An 18,459-nucleotide genomic window follows, 5' to 3' on the forward strand; every position below is an offset into this window, starting at 1 on the left:
ATGTCATGAAAATGTAATAAAAATATGTACAATATCTTATGCATTTAAGGGGTAGCTATATTCTGATACTGGATACAGTTTTTCTCAATTGTGAGAAATAAATAAATGATTGGTAAATTAAATTGCCATACATTTATTTATGATAATAAACTATTACCCCTGAGCCTCACTGAAAGGCTTTGATTTCTGGCTTTGGGGGTGGGGTTTGTGCTCCCCACACTACTATGGGAAAGAAAACTGTTTGATACAACTGGCTGTTGAACTCCATGCATCATGAGGGGGACCTGCCATTCCAGGAGCTGCCTATGGCATAGTCATTGCCTAACGCAGGAACCAAAAATCCTCTTTGATTACTCCATGATTCCTTCTTCTAGGATGGCTATGTATAAATGCCTGTGGACTGTCCTTTGGGTAGTATCCATCTAACCTCTCTCTAAGCAAATGTTCTGGGACTCCTCCAAGTACAAACACAACTCAAGGGCAACAGCTTGTTTAGAAAGTGTAGAAATGAAGAGCCGTTAGTTCTTTCTCGAATTCATTAAGGTCGTGGCAATCATCTTTTCCCAGCACACAGTGAGGACATCAGCTTTCTGTCTCTTTGGGGACATTTGTGAATGGAGTTTGGCACTGGATTTGTTGTCAGGCGTTGTGGAGGTTAAAGCCTGAAAGACAGCCTTGTCCTCCTCCTTGTTAGTGAGTGAAGTGGTATGCAGGGATGTGGGTTTATTTGGTTGGATTTTACAACACATGAGGGAGTTTTCTCTGTTTGTTCTGGTGGCCATGGCCATGGGCTTTGCTTGGACCTAGCCTCTTCATGCCACATGCCCCACCAGAGGTACATGTATCTAGAGCCACAGTACTGCAACATGTCTGCTGTCTCAGCTCCAAGTGGTTCCTAGTTAGGGCTGCCCCCTGCATGCAGTGCTTCCCTTCTTTCCCACCAGCACCCCTTAGACATTTGTGGCCCCTGATTTCTGGTCCTGCCATTGCTCATGACCTGCTGATGGCACTGCTTGCTGTGAAGTTCTGAAGGGGAAAAAGGCAGAGCCATCAAACAGCTCTGCAGGGCCCAGATGTGGAGAAAGTATAAGCCTGAAAATCTTGCAGTATTTTCCTGCACCAAAATTAAAAACATTACACAATGTTGAGTTATGTGTCTAAAGCTCAAAAATCCTTTAGCAACATGGGTTTTTCCAGATGTGAAGAAGCCCAAAGATGGTGCCTATTGAAGGCCTTAGAATCATCAGCTATCCAGGAAATACAAATCAAACCAACGAGATACCACTTTCCTCACTAAGATAGCTATCATGAAAGAGACAGATACCAAATGTTGATGAGGATGTGAAAAAATTGTAAGTTGCTATATGACCCAGCATTTCAACTCCCAGGTACATACCCCAAAGAAATGATAATATAAGTTCACTAACAACTTGTACACAATTGTTCTTAGCAACGTTAGTCATAATATCCGAAAAGCGGAAACACCAACTCCCAAAAGGACAGTCCACAAGTGTTTATACATGGCCCTAAAAGAATGAATTGTGGAGGGATTTTTGCATTAGGCAATGACTATGCTGTAGGCAGCTCCTGGAATGGCAGGTCCCCCTCATGATGCATGGAGGTCAATAGCCAGTTGTACCAAAGAGTATTCTTTCCATAGTAGTGTGGGGAGCACAAGCCCCACCCCCAAAACCAGAAATCCAAGCCTTTCAGTGAGACTTCGTGGTAAGTAGTTTATTTATTTACCATAAATAAATGTATAGTAACTTTATTTACCAGTAGTTTATTTATTTCTCACAATTGAGAAGAACTGTGCCCAGTGTCAGGATATATCTACCCCTTAAAAGCATATGATGGCCGGGCACAGTGGCTCATAGCTGTCATTCCAGCACTTTGGGAGGCCAAGGTAGATGGAACACCTGAGGCCAGGAGTTCGAAGCCTTCCTGGCCAACATGGTGAAACCCTGTCTCTACTAAAAATACAAAAAATTAGCCAGGTGTGGTGGTGTGTGCCTGTAGTCCCAGCTACTCGGGAGGCTGAGGCAGGAGAATCACTTGAATCTTGGAGGCAGAGGTTTCAGTGAGCCGAGATCATGCCACTGCACTCCAGCCTGGCGACAGAGCGAGACTCTGTCTCAAAAAAAAAAAAATTGTTTGGTAAAATATTGTACATGTTTGTATTTGCCCATTAACTGATGAACAGACAAATAAAATTTGGTATACTCATACAATGAAATCCTATTTGGCATGAAAAGGAATGAAGTACTGATAACATGCTGCTACATGGGTGAAACTTGAAAACACTATGCTAAGTGAAAGAAGCCAGTCTTAAAAAAGACACTATATTGTATATTTCCATTTATGTTAAATGTTCAGAACAGGCAAATCCATTAGACATGTAGGTTAATAGTTGCCTAATGGCTGTTCCAATTGCAGTGGTGTTTATAACTAATTGATCACAACCAGTTAGAGATTTCTCTGTTCCTTCTCCACTCCCACTGCTTCACTTGACTCTTAAGAAATACAGTCGCCTAAAGTTGGAAGTTTTTAGGGAAAATGATTAGTGGTTGCTAATGGGTGTAGGGCTTCTTTTGGGGATGATGAAATGTTCTAAAATATCAGTTCATTGGAGAGAACACAATGCACATGAGATCGCAATGTGTGAAATTCTCAGCACAGATACAATTGTTTGTCCTGGTGGGATGGGGCACCAAAATTGTCAAGAGATGCTATACGGCGTGCAATCTCTTATAATAGTCACTGGAATGTTCATGTTTTTCTGTAATTAAGAAATTTTCCAGAATGGGAAACATTATCTAGTCACCGACCTCACTAGAGAATTCATGTTTTCCTGTCAACCTCCTCACTGCACCCTTGACCTCCTTGTTTCTCAGGCTGTAGGCGATGGAGTTCAACACTGGGGTCACAACACAAAAGAGCACAAAGACCAGGATGTCTGTGTCCAGGGAGCACCCTTCTCTGGGCCTGTCATAGTTGAAGTGGTCTGTTCCAAAGAAGACCACCACCATGGTGATGTGGGAGGCACAGGTAGAGCAGGCCTTGCTCCTGCTCTGAGCAGAGGGAATCCTAATGATGGTAGAGATGATGAGTACGTAGGACATTGCAGTAAACAGGCAGGGGCTCAGGCCAGTGACAGCCCTTGCCACGTGGAGCACAGACTCACTGACAGAGGTGTCTGAGCAGGAGAGCTTCAGGAGCAATGGGATGGCACAGAGAAAGTGGCTGATGGGGTTTAGTTCACACAGTGAGTGTGGCTGTCAGTGTTGTGTGTGTGTCCCAGAATTGACCAGCCCACGCATCCAAAACCCAGTCACCAAACATACACAGACTTTTCCACTCATTAGGAGCTTATATTGAAGTGGGCGGCAAATAGCCACACAGTGGTCATGAGCTACGGCAGCCAGCAAAACCCCCTCAGTGCTGGCTCATGACGCAAGGAAGAAGATCTGGGAAAGCAGCTCTCACAGGAGATGGTCTTATTCTCCTGCAAGAAGTTCACCAGCATGACCAAGATGATGGTAGACATGTAGCAGATACCCAGGAAGCTCAAGTGGCTAAGAAAATAACCCATTGGAGTATAGAAGGCAGGACTGACCCTGACTGCATTTCCCAGAAGAGATATCAGGTAAATGACCAAGGAGAACAAGAAGAAAAGCCTTTGTAATGCAGGAAAAATTTAAAAAGATGAATTCCGTGACAAGTATTTGATTTTCTACTTCTTTGAATTCTTTCTCAGCTGAAATGAATATTGGGAGATAAATAAAATAATAATGTGATATGATGACAGACATCAGGAGAGCTGATTAACTTTTTACTCATCCTTTAGTTCTCAGATTAGATTACATCTCTTCTGGATTGTGTGGCTTGACTCTGAGAATAGGGTTTTGTATTCCCCCTCATTCCCTTGATTCTCTGCCCCGTCTTCTTGTCATGTATATCACTATTGTCTATTAGCTTGTTTGCCGGCTCTTTACCTCCACCAGTATATAAAATCTCTTAGCCAAGGAATTTTTCTCTCTCCTTAGTCCATATGCTCTCTAGAAAACTTTTTTTCCAATGTAAGGAAGGAAATCTAGTCAGCACTGATGTTGCAAAAACAACAGTTGGTGAATTATACCAGAGCCCCACACTTTTTCTCCCAGCTTCTCTCTTCTGTGAGAAAAGTCACAATACCAAATTCTACCTTACCAAGTGTGTGGTAGCCTCAATGATCTTTACCCTCTCGTGTTATTCAAATAAATAAATGGCATTACATGACAGAAAGAAATTGCAGATGTAACTCAAGTTACTACTCACATGACTTTAAAATACAGAGATTATCTTGGCTTATTTGACTGGCTTTTTGTGTGTGTGTGTGTGAGATGGAGTCTCGCTCTGTTGCCCAAGCTAGAGTGCAGTGGCACGATCTAGGCTCACTGCAACCTCCGCCTCCTAGGTTCAAGCAATTCTCCTGCCTCAGCCTACCGAGTAGCTGGGATTACAGGCATGTGCCACCAGACCTGGCTAATTTTTGTATTTTTAGCAGAGACGAGGTTTCACCATGTTGGCCAGGCTGTTCTTCAACTCCGTGACTGGCCCTTTTAAGGGATAATCACATGAGCCCTTAAAAGCAGAAATCTTTCTTGGGCTGAAGATAAAGTCAGAGATTCAGATCACAAGTAGGATTTGGCATGTCATTGTTGATGTGAAGATGAAGGGGGCCACTGTTAAAGAAAAGGTAACCTTGGCCCTACAATCAGAAGAAACTAAATTTTGTCAGGAACTTGAATAAACTTGGAAGTAGAATCTTCTGCAAAGTTTCCCTCTATCCTACCCAGCTGACACCTTGTTTTCAGCAGAGCACCCAGCTGAGCCATGCCACACCTGACCTTCTGACCCACAGAATGTTGAGATAATTAATGGTTGTGTAAACTGCTAAGTTTGTGGTAATTGGTTATGGTAGCAATAGAAAACAAATACACCGAGCATCCCATTTTGTGTAAGAAACTTCTGATCTTTTGGGTTAATTATGACAGAACACCACTCTAGAAGCGTCAGAAGTGACTTCATCCTATACACTCTAAAATCTTTGAGCATCCGTCTCTTCGTCTTTGCTCTCTTTTCCTTTGTGCTGCCAGTGGCTAGTTCTATCTCTCAGAGAACAAATGAAGAGAATACAAAGGAAAACGTCAAGCTTACACTATTCAGTTTCCCAGTAAGTAGCTCCAGTAAAGGTTGGGAGAAAGACAAATTTGGAACTGAGTAGAATGATATTTCTGGATTATTTAAAAAATTTAACTCATCTCTTCCCCCCTTTACCAGAAACAACAAACATATGCTAGACTGTGATGTAACAATCCCAAATTCTAGGAATCTTGAGAGCTCATTCAATTGCATCTGAAATTATTTTCTTGGTGGATTGTCCTTAAATGAAGCTTTGTGTATCTTAGCTTTCCAATTTTCTTTTTCTTTCTTTTTTTTTTTTTAAGATGGAGTCTCTCTCTCTGTCTCCCAGGCTGGAGTGCAGTGGCCCGATCTCAGCTCACTGCAAGCTCCGCCTCCCGGGTTTACGCCATTCTCCTGCCTCAGCCTCCCGAGTAGCTGGGACTACAGGCACCCGCCACCTCGCCCGGCTAGTTTTTTGTATTTTTTAGTAGAGACGGGGTTTCACCGTGTTAGCCAGGATGGTCTCCATCTCCTGACCTCGTGAGCCACCCGTCTCGGCCTCCCAAAGTGCTGGGATTACAGGCTTGAGCCACCGCGCCCAGCCTCCAGTTTTCTTTATTATTATTATTATTATTATTACTGTTATTTTACTTTAAGTTCTAGGGTACAGGTGCATAACATGCAGGTTTGTTACATATGTATACTTGTGCCATGTTGGTGTGCTGCACCCATCAACTCGTCAGCGCCCATCAACTTGTCATTTACATCAGGTATAACTCCCAATGCAATCCCTCCCCGCCCATGATAGGCCCCAGTGTGTGATGTTCCCCTTCCCGAGTCCAAGTGATCTCATTGTTCAGTTCCCACCTATGAGTGAGAACATGTGGTGTTTGGTTTTCTGTTCTTGTGATAGTTTGCTAAGAATGATGGTTTCCAGCTGCATCCATGTCCCTACAAAGGACACAAACTCATCCTTTTTTATGGCTGCATAGTATTCCATGGTGTATATGTGCCACATTTTCTTAATCCCGTCTGTCACTGATGGACATTTGGGTTGATTCCAAGTCTTTGCTATTGTGAATAGTGCTGCAATGAACATACGTGTGCATGTGTCTTTATAGCAGCATGATTTATAATCCTTTGGGTATATACCCAGTAATGGGATGGCTGGGTCATATGGTACTTCTAGTTCTAGATCCTTGAGGAATCACCATACTGTTCTAAGCTGTCTTTTTTCCTTAGTGTAAACCACTGGTCGCTAAGCTGTCTTTTTTCCTTAGTGTAAACCAGTGGTCGCTAAACTGTCTTTTTTCCTTAGTGTAAACCACTGGTCAGCAGTAAAATCCAGCACTCCACCTATTTTTATAAACAAAGTTTTATTGGAACACAGCCACACCCTTTCATTTATGTATCATCTATAACTGCTTTCATACTGCAATGGCCGAATTGAGTAGCTGATAAAGAGAACGTATGACCCCCAAAAGTCTAAAGTATTTACTTTATCTTCTTTTACAGAAAAAGTTTACCAATCCCTGGTGTAAGCAATTGGTTTGGGAGTTTGACGGACCTAGGTTTAAATCATGCCTTTGTCACTTGTCAACTTTGATCTTGAGCAAGTTATTTAGCTTCTATATGCCTCCGTTTGACCATGTGTAATACGGAATGTTTGGATTACAGAGGTTTTGTTTGGATTAAATAAGTAATATGCAAGAGAGCAGTGAACATGGTTAATCTACAACATACATTCTCCCCATTATGCCACTGCTCCCATTTCGTTTCCCTTTAAAAATGTTATTTCCCCCACATATTTCTTCAGATTGACTCAAAAGCTATTTATGATAAGAATATGACGTTATTTTCTATTTATGGACTTGCCTTCTCTAATTCCTTTTCACCAACTTTACCAGATCCACTTTTAAGCAACTAGTATATAATTAAATTCACATATTTCTCATAAAATAAGTACTATGGTCTATCTTTACAGTTGTATCTGCTTTTTTTTTGTTTTATAATTACATTTTTAAAACGTATTTTTATAGGAATTCTGTAAGGAAGTATATTTTATCCATACTTTTAGATAAAATTTCCCCTGAAACTAAAAATTAAAATAGCTGAATATCATGAGGATGCAAATAACACTACAAGTGGTTGATAAAATTAACTACTGCCTCTAAACTTCCTTCTCACAATATTCCCTAACTCCTGGTCAGAAACCCAGGAGTCATCTTTGAGTCCTTCCTTCCTTCATCCCCTGCCCATATCTAATTTCTCAGCAAATCCTGTTGATTCTCTGTCTCAAGTATATTTCAAGTGTATGTATTTATTTCCCTCTCCATCGCCAAACACATGAACATTCTCTACGTGGCTTATTCCTTCTCATTCTTTGTGTCTCAGCTTGAATATTGTATCTTAGAGAAGCCTTCTGACCACTAATCTAGTATAGGTGTTTTTAAATTAAATCTCTTGTAGCATCCTATTATTTTCCTTCAAAGAATTTAAAGTAATATTTGTTTTTGTGTTTGTTTATTCATTGACTACCAGTTTCTCCCTGGTGAATAAGCTCTGAGTGAGCAAGAATCATGACTGTTTGTTCACTGCCTGACCAATAATTGACCCTCAATAAACATTTGTTTTATGAATGAATGAATGATCAGATTTATTAAAATGGGAAATAAATATTATAATATGTACTTTATCACCTTAAAATAAAAGTTCAGTCATGGTAGCATAGATTTTCTCACCCATCTAAGTGTTCAAATCAGTCAAGCAGAAAGCATCATGTTGGAAAAGGTGGTAATGTAACATAAAACCTCAAATTCACAATTGCTGTGACTACATTATTAAGTTAACCAATCAATTCAGTCAAAAGAAGGAGCCTATCTGTTGATGCAGCCTTGACCTTTAGAATAAGAATATAATAATAACGATAATAATAGCTAGTATTTTCAGTACTTACTAAATGCCAATGCTTTCTTTACATATATTTATTTCCTTTAATTCTTAAAACGCCTTTAAGAAGTACTGTTACTATTCTTAATTTTATATGAGTAAACAAGTTTAGAGAGGGTAGGTAAATGTCCATAGTTATGTAATTAATAAAACCATATATTAGCAAAGATTTGGAGATCCAGAATAAATGTTCAGCTCTATTAACTCGTCAAAGAACCTTTCTGTCTCTGGACATGAATTTCTTCATCTGTAAAACAGAGCTAGACTAGAAGATTGACAACATGCCTTCCACCTCTGATATTCTGCGATGATATTTGGTATCTACATATTTTCCAGTCTCCAAAATGAAACCATATAACCGTGCAAGGGTAAAAAAGTCAAAGGTCTCCCAGGGATACCATGGTTGTTTATTCGTTTGTCTTCATGGAGTATAAAGGTCAAGGATAAGATGGGGATTTTAGCCTGTACACTGATGTGGTGGACAAAATAATTCTACCACCACTCCCTCCAATGCCCAGAGAGGGGTCTATGCCCCAATGCCTGGATCCTGAGAATGTGTTATGTTAAATGGACTTTGCAAATGGACTCAAGACTGTGGACCTTGATATAGGGAGATTATTCTGGGTTATATGGGTCAGCCAAATCTAATCACTTGAGCACTTAAAAGTGACACGTTTTCCCAACTAGAGTGAGAAGACATACAGCAAAAGAAATGAAGCGGAAGAAGCAGAGTCAGAGAGATCCAAAACATGAAAGACACAACGTGCCACTGCTGTCTTTGAAGGGAGCCACGAGCTAGGGAACACTGGCAGCCTCTAGAAGCTGAGAATGACCTATGATTGACAGCCGGAAAACCAAGTGGGGCTTATATCCTTCTGCTACATAGAACTAAATTCTGACAACCTGAATGAGCCTAGAAAAAGATTCTCTCCTAGAACCTTCAGAAGGAAACACAACCCTGTTACACCTTAATTGTAGTCTTTTGAGAAACCAAGCCAAGGAATAAGTCAAGCCATGCTGTACTTGGATTTCTGACCTAGAGAACTGTGAGATAATAAAATTTGTGGTGTTTAAAGCTGCTAAATTTGTGATGATTTGTTATGGTTTCTCAGTTGGGGTACTCAGGACATATTTAGTCTCTATCATACATTAGACATGTTTGAGTTCTATCTATATTCCCTGCTGTTCAGACTTCTGAACGTTATATCTGGATGGATGGTTGAATCTTAAATTCTCATTTGATATAAAGAGCAACAAACAATGTTCCTGGCCCTTCTTTACTTCCCTGTAATTGAAGCCCCTTGAATGCCAATCCCAAGCGTTCAACTGTCCATTTTAAGAATTAGGTTTTTGCCGGGTGCAGTGGCTCACACCTGTAATTCCAGCACTTTGGGAGGTTGAGGCGGGCAGATCACTTGAGGCCAGGAGTTCAAGGCCAGCCTAGCCAACATGGTGAAACCCCATTTCTACTAAAAATGTAAAAATTAGCTGGGCATCGTGCGATGTGGCTGTAATCCCAGCTACTTGGGGGGCTGAGGCAAGAGAATTTCTTGAACCTGGGAGGCAAAGGTTACAGTGAGCCGAGATCATGCCATTGTACTTACTCCTGCTTGGGTGATAGAGTAAGATACCTTCTCAAAAAGAAAAAAAAAAAAATCAGGTTTTGGAACTTCTTCCAGCCATAATGGAATAAAAGCAACCAGATTTTCCCTTCTGTCTTAACAATTAAAAACTTGGGGGGAAAAATAAAAGAAAATGTGTTTTCAGATATTAAACAATGAGTGGAATGGGACAGAGAATACTGAGACAGGGGAAACAAAGGAGGTAAACCCTATGAATGCATCAGCTCACTGCATGGAGAAGATGTCCAGGCCATAGCACAAGGAGGGCGTACATAAGTGGAGCCCAGTGGTCTTCCTTTATTAGTAAGAGAAAATTCAGAGTTTGGGGGAGATCAAGGTACCTAAAATTTGCATGGTAGAGCCCTGGAGAGGAGATGCATATAAAAAGGGTCTCAGAGATCCACAGAGTTCCCTCTTCAGCAGAATGCTAATCAGCACATGAGAGCCAAGGAAAAGATTAGAGAGGCTCAGTTGGAATAATCTGGAGAGCTCATACAGGGCTGGGAATAGTTCGTCTTTGCACCAGTGTGCAAAGAAATCCTAACACACACAAAGTAGACTCATTAGATACCTCAGTAGACAGGCAAAATTGACACTAGACAAAAGGTTATTCTAAACTCACCTAACAAAGCTTAAAAACTAGTCTTAAAAGGATCAAATTATTTCTGAGTAATTTAACTGTGTCCAAGAACAAAGTCCAAAAATACTTAAAGAAATACTAAAATGTCTTCATTTATCTATGTAAAATTCACAGTGTCTGGCATCAATCCAAAATTATCAGGCATACAAAGAAGCAGGAAATTCAACTTATATTAAAAAGAAAACATAATTTAAAAGACTTAGTAATGACACACATTATAGACTTATAAACCAATGATGTTAAAATAGCTATTATAAATACATTTATATGTTCAAGAAGGTAGAGAAAATTATGTATATGGTAAGGAGACATGGAAGACACTAAAATATTTTATTTCTCAAGTAAAAATATATCTGAGATAAAATATACACAGGGTGAGATTAACAGCAAATTAAATATAGAAAAAGGTTAGTGAATGTGAAGGCATACTAATAGAAAATATCCAAAATGAAATAAGAGATTGGGCACATTGGCTCATGCCTGTAATCTCAGCTCTTTGAGAGGCTGAGGTGGGCAGATTGCTCAAGCCTAGGACCTTGAGACCAGCCTGGGCAACATGGCAAGACCCTATCTCTACAAAAAAATAGGAAAATTAACCAGGCATGGTGCCACATGGCTGTAGTTCCAGCTACTTGGGTGGCTGAGGCGGGAGGATAGCTTGAGCCCTGGAGGTCAAGGCTACAGTGAGCAGTGATCATGCCACTGCACCCCAGCCTGGACAACAGAGTGAGATTCTGTCTCAAGAAATAAAAAAAGAAAAAGAAAAACAAGAGAAAAAAGGGACTGAAGAAAAATGAGCAGAACATCAGTGAACTTGGGAACAACAAGTGCCTTAATATGCATTGGAGCCCAAGAAAGAGAAGGGAACAAAAAATGTGGAAAAACAGTAGCCAAAATTTCCTCAAATTTGCTGAAATTTATAAGCCCCCAAATTCAAGAAGCTTAACAAACCCCAAACAAGGCACAGAAAGAAAACTACACCATGCAAATCATAATCAAATTGGTTAAAACTAGTGATAGAAAATTTTAAAAGCAACTAGGAAAAAATGCACATTACATTCAGAAGAACAGAGATGAGAATGACAGCTGACTTCTCATTCATGCAGTGCAAGCCGAAAGACTATATTGTTTGTTTCCTTCCAATGTTTTAAGGAGCAACAGCTTGAAAGGGAACAAACGAACTTGTCAGCTTAGAAGTCTATAACCAACAGAAATATATTTCAAAAGCACGGTTAGGGACAACACTTTCAGAATGTCAGGGTGAAGACCTCAGTGAATCCTCTCCCCACAAAAGCAACAAAAGTAATGGCAAAACAATAAAAACCAACCATTTTAAAACTATGAAAATTAACCAAAGGCACAGAACATACTCGAAAGCGTTCAATCAAGTATGAACTACTGAGCTTCGTAAGAACAGTGGGATCTATGTGCTTTAACTTGGAACTATTCCCAAATACCCAACCCCTAGTACCGGGGTGGTAGCTGTGAAGAGCTGGCAGCCAGTGAAGAAGTTTGACCTGTTTCGAGCTTTGTAAAAACCCCCAACCTCAGAGCACTGTCAATATTTTTATAACATTTCTCCCTGACTTGTAGGTGGTCATTCTCTCACTGTCTTCACATTGTCCTCCCTGTGTGCATATCTGTGTACAAATTTCCTTTTCCTATGAGGACACCAGTCACAGTGATTCGAATTCACTGTAATGACTTCATTTTAACCTTAATTACCTTTTTTAAATCCCTGTTTCCAAAAACAGCCATGTTCTAAGACAGTGGGGGTGAGGACTTCACCATTTTGAGGGGAACACAGTTCAGCCCATAACAGAAAAGAGCCTGGCCAAAAATCTAAAAGGATGACTTGGGGAACAAGTCATATGATAACAGAGGACTTTGTAAAGCTCTGACATACATATTCCTGGAGATCCAGAAGGCTACACATGCTGCACAGGGCCAAGTGCGTGGTCAGGGAAAACTAGAGAAGGATCCAGTAACTTACATTTGGGCAAACTTGTAACCCTCTGCAAGCAAGAAGTAAATGTTAATGATGACTTATAAACCCCTTTAGATTTGAAGATGTGCCTTCACACACAAATCTCCTTGGCAAAACATTGAAGACACTGGACCAAGGCATTAAGAAAATCTTCCAACCAATCATTGGATAATTACCAAACTATGTTGACCTAGAGGTGACCCCTAAGAAGACAGGCTTGAAAGTAAAAATGAGAATTTTTAAAAAGTAATCAGAAAACTCAGTGGCTGCACACTCCAGGAAATACAAAATCTACAGAATTGGTTTAGACAAGTCAGGAAAAAAAAAAGTATCAAGCAGGATTTTATTTTTTAAAATTAGCTTGATTGAGCCATTTCATGACATATACATGTTTCAGAACATCATGTTGTACATGACAAATATATATACTCTTTATTTGTCAATTTAAAAACCCCAAAGCAATAACAAAATTGGAGGATAGAAGGAGGATCTGAATCTAATGTTGCTACAATATCTTCTCCTCTAAAATGTCCAGTTTTAACAAAAACAAAAAAAAAATCAGACATGCAAAGAAATAAGAAAATATGGCCCACACATAGGAAAAAAACTGCATTTGATCAGAAAGGTTCTTGAGAGGGACAAGCTGTTGGATTTAGTAGACAATGACTTTAAAGCAGCTGTTAAAAATAAGTTAAAAAAAGAGAATACTATGTTAAAATAGTTAAAGGAAAGTATAAAAACTATGTCTCACCAAATAGAGAGTGTCTATAAAGAGGTAAAAGTTATAAAAATCACCAAATAGAATTTTTGGAGTTGAAAAGTACAATAACAGAAATGAAAAATTCTCTATATGAGTTAAACCAGTAGTTTTAGCAGAGAGAAGTGTAACTGCCCATGAGTTCTTCTGGCCTGCTAAACAGAAAAGCCAACTCACTGAAGCAGTGGTATTGCAGCAGTAAAAATGTAATTATCGCAGGACCAGCCAAGTGAGAAGACAGGAGATAATCTTAAATCTGCCTCCCTAAAAGCTCAGAGGCTAGGATTTTTAAAGATAATTTGGCAGGCAGGGTTCTAGGGAATGGGTACTGCTGATTGGTTGCAGATGAAATCATAGGAGTGTACAAACTATCTTCACATGCTGAATCAGTTTCTGGCTGGGGGCTCACAGGACTAGTTGAGCCATTTCCTTGCTGTAAGTCATGGGTCTGGGTGGAATCAGTTTGTCACCAGAATACACAAGTCTGAAAAATATTTCAAACACCAGTTTTAGGTTTTGACAATAGTCGTGTTATCTACAGGAGCAATTGGAGAAGTTACAAATCTTGTGATCTCCAGAGCAGTAAACAACTATAGAAAGGTGAGCTAGGGAACAATGGCTTGTTATCATTAACTATGTGTATATTTTAGCAGAATTCAGGGTCCTCCTATAATCCTAATTTTGTGGCCTTTTATTAGTTTTACAAAGGTGGTTTTTGTCCCTTAGCAAGGCCGGGCTTAGTTTCAAGAAGGGACTGTTAATATCTTTGTTTAAAAGTTAACAGAGGCAATCAGCTTGTGAGGTTCGAAGCAAGATGGAGTCAGCTTAGATTTCTCTCACTGTGAACAATTTTTGTAAAGACAATTTCAGAAGAATGTTCAGGAAACTTGAAACTAGGCCAATAGATATTATGCAGTCTGAGGATAGAAAGAAAAAAGAATGAGAAAAAATGAACAGAGCCTCAGAGACCTGTGGAACACTATCAAAATAACCAATTTGCATAATGAGAGTACCAAAAAGAGAGTCTGTAGAAAAGGATGCAAAAATTACTTGCCTACATAAAAATATTTTTATTGATATACGATGGTTGTACATATTTTGAGTACATGTGATATTTGATACCTGTATACTATGCGTAATGATCAAATCAGGGTAACTGGTGTATCCATCATCTCTGACATTAATCTTTTCTTTGCATTGGTAACATTACAACTGTTCTGTTCTATCTACTTTGAAATATATAGTCAGTTATTGTTAACTATAATTTCCCTGTTGTACTATCGAATATTAGAACATGTTCCTTCATCTATAATAACTATTTTTGTACCCTTTAACCAACTTCTCCTTATCCCTCCACCCCCTTGAAAGACATAAAAATATTTTAACCCAAAATATATTTATTTAACATATTTTGAGATGGCTGAGATGGCTGTCAAAAAGCCAGCAAACATAGGTAGTCCAGCAAAGCTGTCTTTTGTGGAGAAAATTTGTATCTGTAGAGAATCTGCATTGATGCAGCCAGGCCTTCCCTTGTCTGGAGCTAGAAAAGATTAACTGACACCCTGACACATTTTAAAAGTCTGAAAGTAACTTTTACCATCTAGTCTCTCTGAGGGCTGCTACTTGTGAGATTTCACTTATATAATGAGATCATCTTTGCTAGCCAAGTATCTTCTTTTCCTCCCATAACCAGATGCTGCTATAACCTGATTTACCACCAAAACCTGATTTTGGCCATACTCTGAGCCCCCATTCTTTCTGTAACCTCCAGATGGTATATAAACTTCTGCACCCCCTTGGAGGTGGGAAGACATTCTGTGGCTCTCTCTGTGCACATGTTAATAAAGTTATATGCTTTTTCTCTTACTAATCTGCCTTGAGTTGATTTTTCCACCTTCAAATAAATATTTTAAAACTTCCCAAATCTGATTTTAAAAAACATTTGGTACTGTGGTAGGCAAAACAATGACCCTTCAAAGATGTTCATATTCTAATCATCAAAACTTGTGAATATGTTACCAGAAGAAACTGCAGATATAATTGTTAGAGATCTTGATATGAGAAGGTTATCCTAGATTATCTGCATGAACCCAGTGTAATCACAAAGGTCTTTATAAGACAGAGGAAGGAGTATCAGGGAAGTGCTGTGTGATTAAGACTTGAGAGGCAATTGATAGACTTGAAAATGTAGGAAGAGGCCACAAGCCAAGAAATACAATCAGTCTTTTAAAGCTTGAAAAGGCAAGAAAATAATTCTTTTCTAAAGCCTCTAGAAGGAATGTGGCCCTTTTGACACCTTGATTTTAGCCCAGTGAACTCATGTTAGACTTCTGACCTCCAGAGCTATTTTAAATCACTATTTGTAGTAATTTACTATGGCAGCAGTAGGAAATTAACACATACATATCCAAAAAGCTCAAAAACCCCAATTAAAAGAAAATTTAAAAGATCCATACCTCCATATGTCATTGTCAGACTTTGGTAAAAAGCCAAAGACAAAGAGAAAATCATAAAAGCAGCAAGAGAAAATGACTCATCACATACAAGGTCTTATAAAAAAGATTTACAGTTGACTTTTCATCAGAAACTATGGAGGTCAGAAGGCAGTGGGATAACATAGTCAATGTGCTGAAAGGAAAAGAATGTCAATGAAGAATTCTATATAAAACAATAAGAATTCCATCTTCTAAATGAAAGAGAGAGGTATTTCTTCTTCTGAAAGATGGAGTAGAAGTGCTTTTCTCTATGCCTTCCTCTAACTAAAGCTCACAACTCTGGACATTCTATATTAGAAAACATGAGAAAACTTTGAAAGGTGGTGAAGAGGGCAGACTAGTCAGGGACCTTGGAGCTTTGGATGCATGGAAAAACACGGTAGTGAGTTAGCTGTTTTAATTTTGTCTTACATGTCTACATGCTGGCAACCCAGAAATACCAATGGATACAGACAAAGTGGGGAAAAGCCTGCTGTCTTCAGTCATAGGATCAGAAAGGTGGCAGCACAGCAAGACAGAAACACATTTAGACAAAAACTGCTCTACTTTAGCCAAACACCACAGAAAAAACTGAAGCTCCACCCCCACACTTGTTAACAAAGGCCTAGTGGTGAGAATAGATATCCCCAAGTGAGACTATTCCTCACCATATTCCCTGCAGTTTCAGTGAAGACCACATGAGGAGCTTGGACATGCACCTCCACTCAGTGGTAATGAGGAGACTTTCCCATTCTTGTTGGGATGGTGTTAGGGAAGGCCAAGTCAGGACTATCACAATCACCCAGCAGTAACAAGGTCACCCACCACCATGCCAGGAAGTTCATGTGAAGAGCAGTTCTGGGGCATGCCTGCCTTTCCCAGCCAGGGTGGTATCAACAGAAGTCTAGTAGGGAGCCAGATTTTCCACTTCCACCAACAGTAATGAAGATTCTTTTCTCCATAACCGGGTGTTAGTGGACGTCAAGTGAAAAATCTGGACTTCGACCCCTACCTGGCAGTAATAAGGAAGCGCCATCCCCCATCCTTTACAGGGGTGGTGTAAGAGGAGGCTTGTAGAAACAGAAGGTTTAAGAAAGATCTAGAGTTTATAACATAATACTCAAATGTGCATATTTTAATAAAAAGTTCACTTATACCAAAAATAGGAAGATTTCAATTTTAATGATAAAAGCCAGTCAATAAAAAACAAAACCAACACGACATATGTGCTAAAATTTTATGGCAAAGATTTTAAAGCAGCCACCATATAACTTCTTCAACAAACAATGACAAAATGCTCAAAACAAATGAAAAGAAAATAATAATGTCTCAGCAGAGAAAGAGAAGACTTAAAAAAAAAGTGGAAATTTAAAAACATAACCAAAATGAAAAAAATCGGTGGATGAGTTAAAAAGCTGAATAAATGGTACAGAGGAAAGAATCAGAGGACATGCAAATAAAACAATAGAAATTAAACAATCTGAACACCAGAGAGAAAACAGACTGAAAACATATGAACAGAGCCTCAGGGACCTGTGGAATTATAACAAAAGATCTAGGATTCATATTGTAATCTCAGGAGAGGAGAGGGTGGGGCTAACAATATTCAAAGAAATAATAGCTGAAAACCTCTCAAATCTGGCAAAAGACATAAACCTACCAATCAAGATGTGCAAAGCCAAAATAGGATAAGCTCATTGAAATCCATGCCAAGAGTCAACAGACAAACTACGGAAAACCGAAGGGAAAAAAAATCTTGAAAGCAGTGAAAGAAAACAACATCTTGATGAGAGGGAAAAAGCAAACTCCATTGATAGTGGATTTCTCATCAGAAACCATGGAGGCCAGAAGGAAGTGGTACAACATTTTTCAAGTTCTGAAAGAAAAGAACTGTAATTCTAACTCCAGTGAATATATCCAGCAAAAACAACCCTTTAGGAATGAAGAAAAAATTAAGATATTCTCAGATGAAGGAACACCAAAAGACTGTCACCAGAAGATCTACTATTAAAAAACTTTTAAAATGAAACTTCTCTGAAGAGAAAGGAAATGATGAAAGAAGAAAAGTTGAAACATCAGGAAGGAAGAAAGAGCAATGAAAAGAGTATAAATATGGCTAAATACAATAGACTTCCCTTTTCCCCTGAAGTTTTCTAAATTTTATGATTGAGGCAAAATTATAACACTGTCTCATGTATTACTCAGTGTATGTAGAGCAAATATTTAATAAATGATTTAATGGGAGAGGGTAAAACGATGTAAAAGGAGGTAAATTTTCTACACATCTCTAGAATTGAAAAAATGTTTATACAGGTATACTGTCAAAAGTTATACATATATAATACCTAGAACAGTCACCAAAAATATTCCATTAAGAGATAAACTCAAAAGACTATAAATAAATCAAAGTAGAATTTATTAAGTGTTCAGGTAACCCCCAGGAAGGCAGGGAAAAAATACTACAGAGACGTTGAACAACAGAAAGAGCAAATAGACAACAAAAATAAAACAGCAAACTTAAACCCTAATATATCAATAAGTATATTACGTTTAAATGGTCTAAGCATGTCAAGTAGAAGACAGAGATTGGTAGATTTTAAAAAACAAGCCATCACCAGCACCACCGAAAACCACAAAATGGCCCACTAACTATATATCTCTACAAGAAACTTACATCAAATAAAACAATAAAGGTATACTGAAAGTAAAAGGCTGAATAAAAAGTACAGCAGCAGTGGGTACATTAATATCATATTTAAAAACAAAGGATTGAGAGGAACTTTATATCGTAAGAGTCAATCCACCAAGAAGACCAGGTAATTCTCAATGTATATACATCAAAAAACAGAGCTTTGAAACATATT

General features: G+C 38.9%; 1 pseudogene; it reads right to left on the minus strand.

Annotated features, from left to right (window-relative positions):
* Nucleotides 1-2,816: 2,816 nt before the first annotated feature.
* The window catches only part of LOC104678679, a 48,293-nt pseudogene continuing 32,650 nt past the window's right edge, over nt 2,817-18,459 (minus strand).

This window comes from Rhinopithecus roxellana, chromosome 8 (assembly GCF_007565055.1).
Source record: "Rhinopithecus roxellana isolate Shanxi Qingling chromosome 8, ASM756505v1, whole genome shotgun sequence".
NCBI classification, from domain to species: Eukaryota; Metazoa; Chordata; class Mammalia; order Primates; family Cercopithecidae; genus Rhinopithecus; species Rhinopithecus roxellana.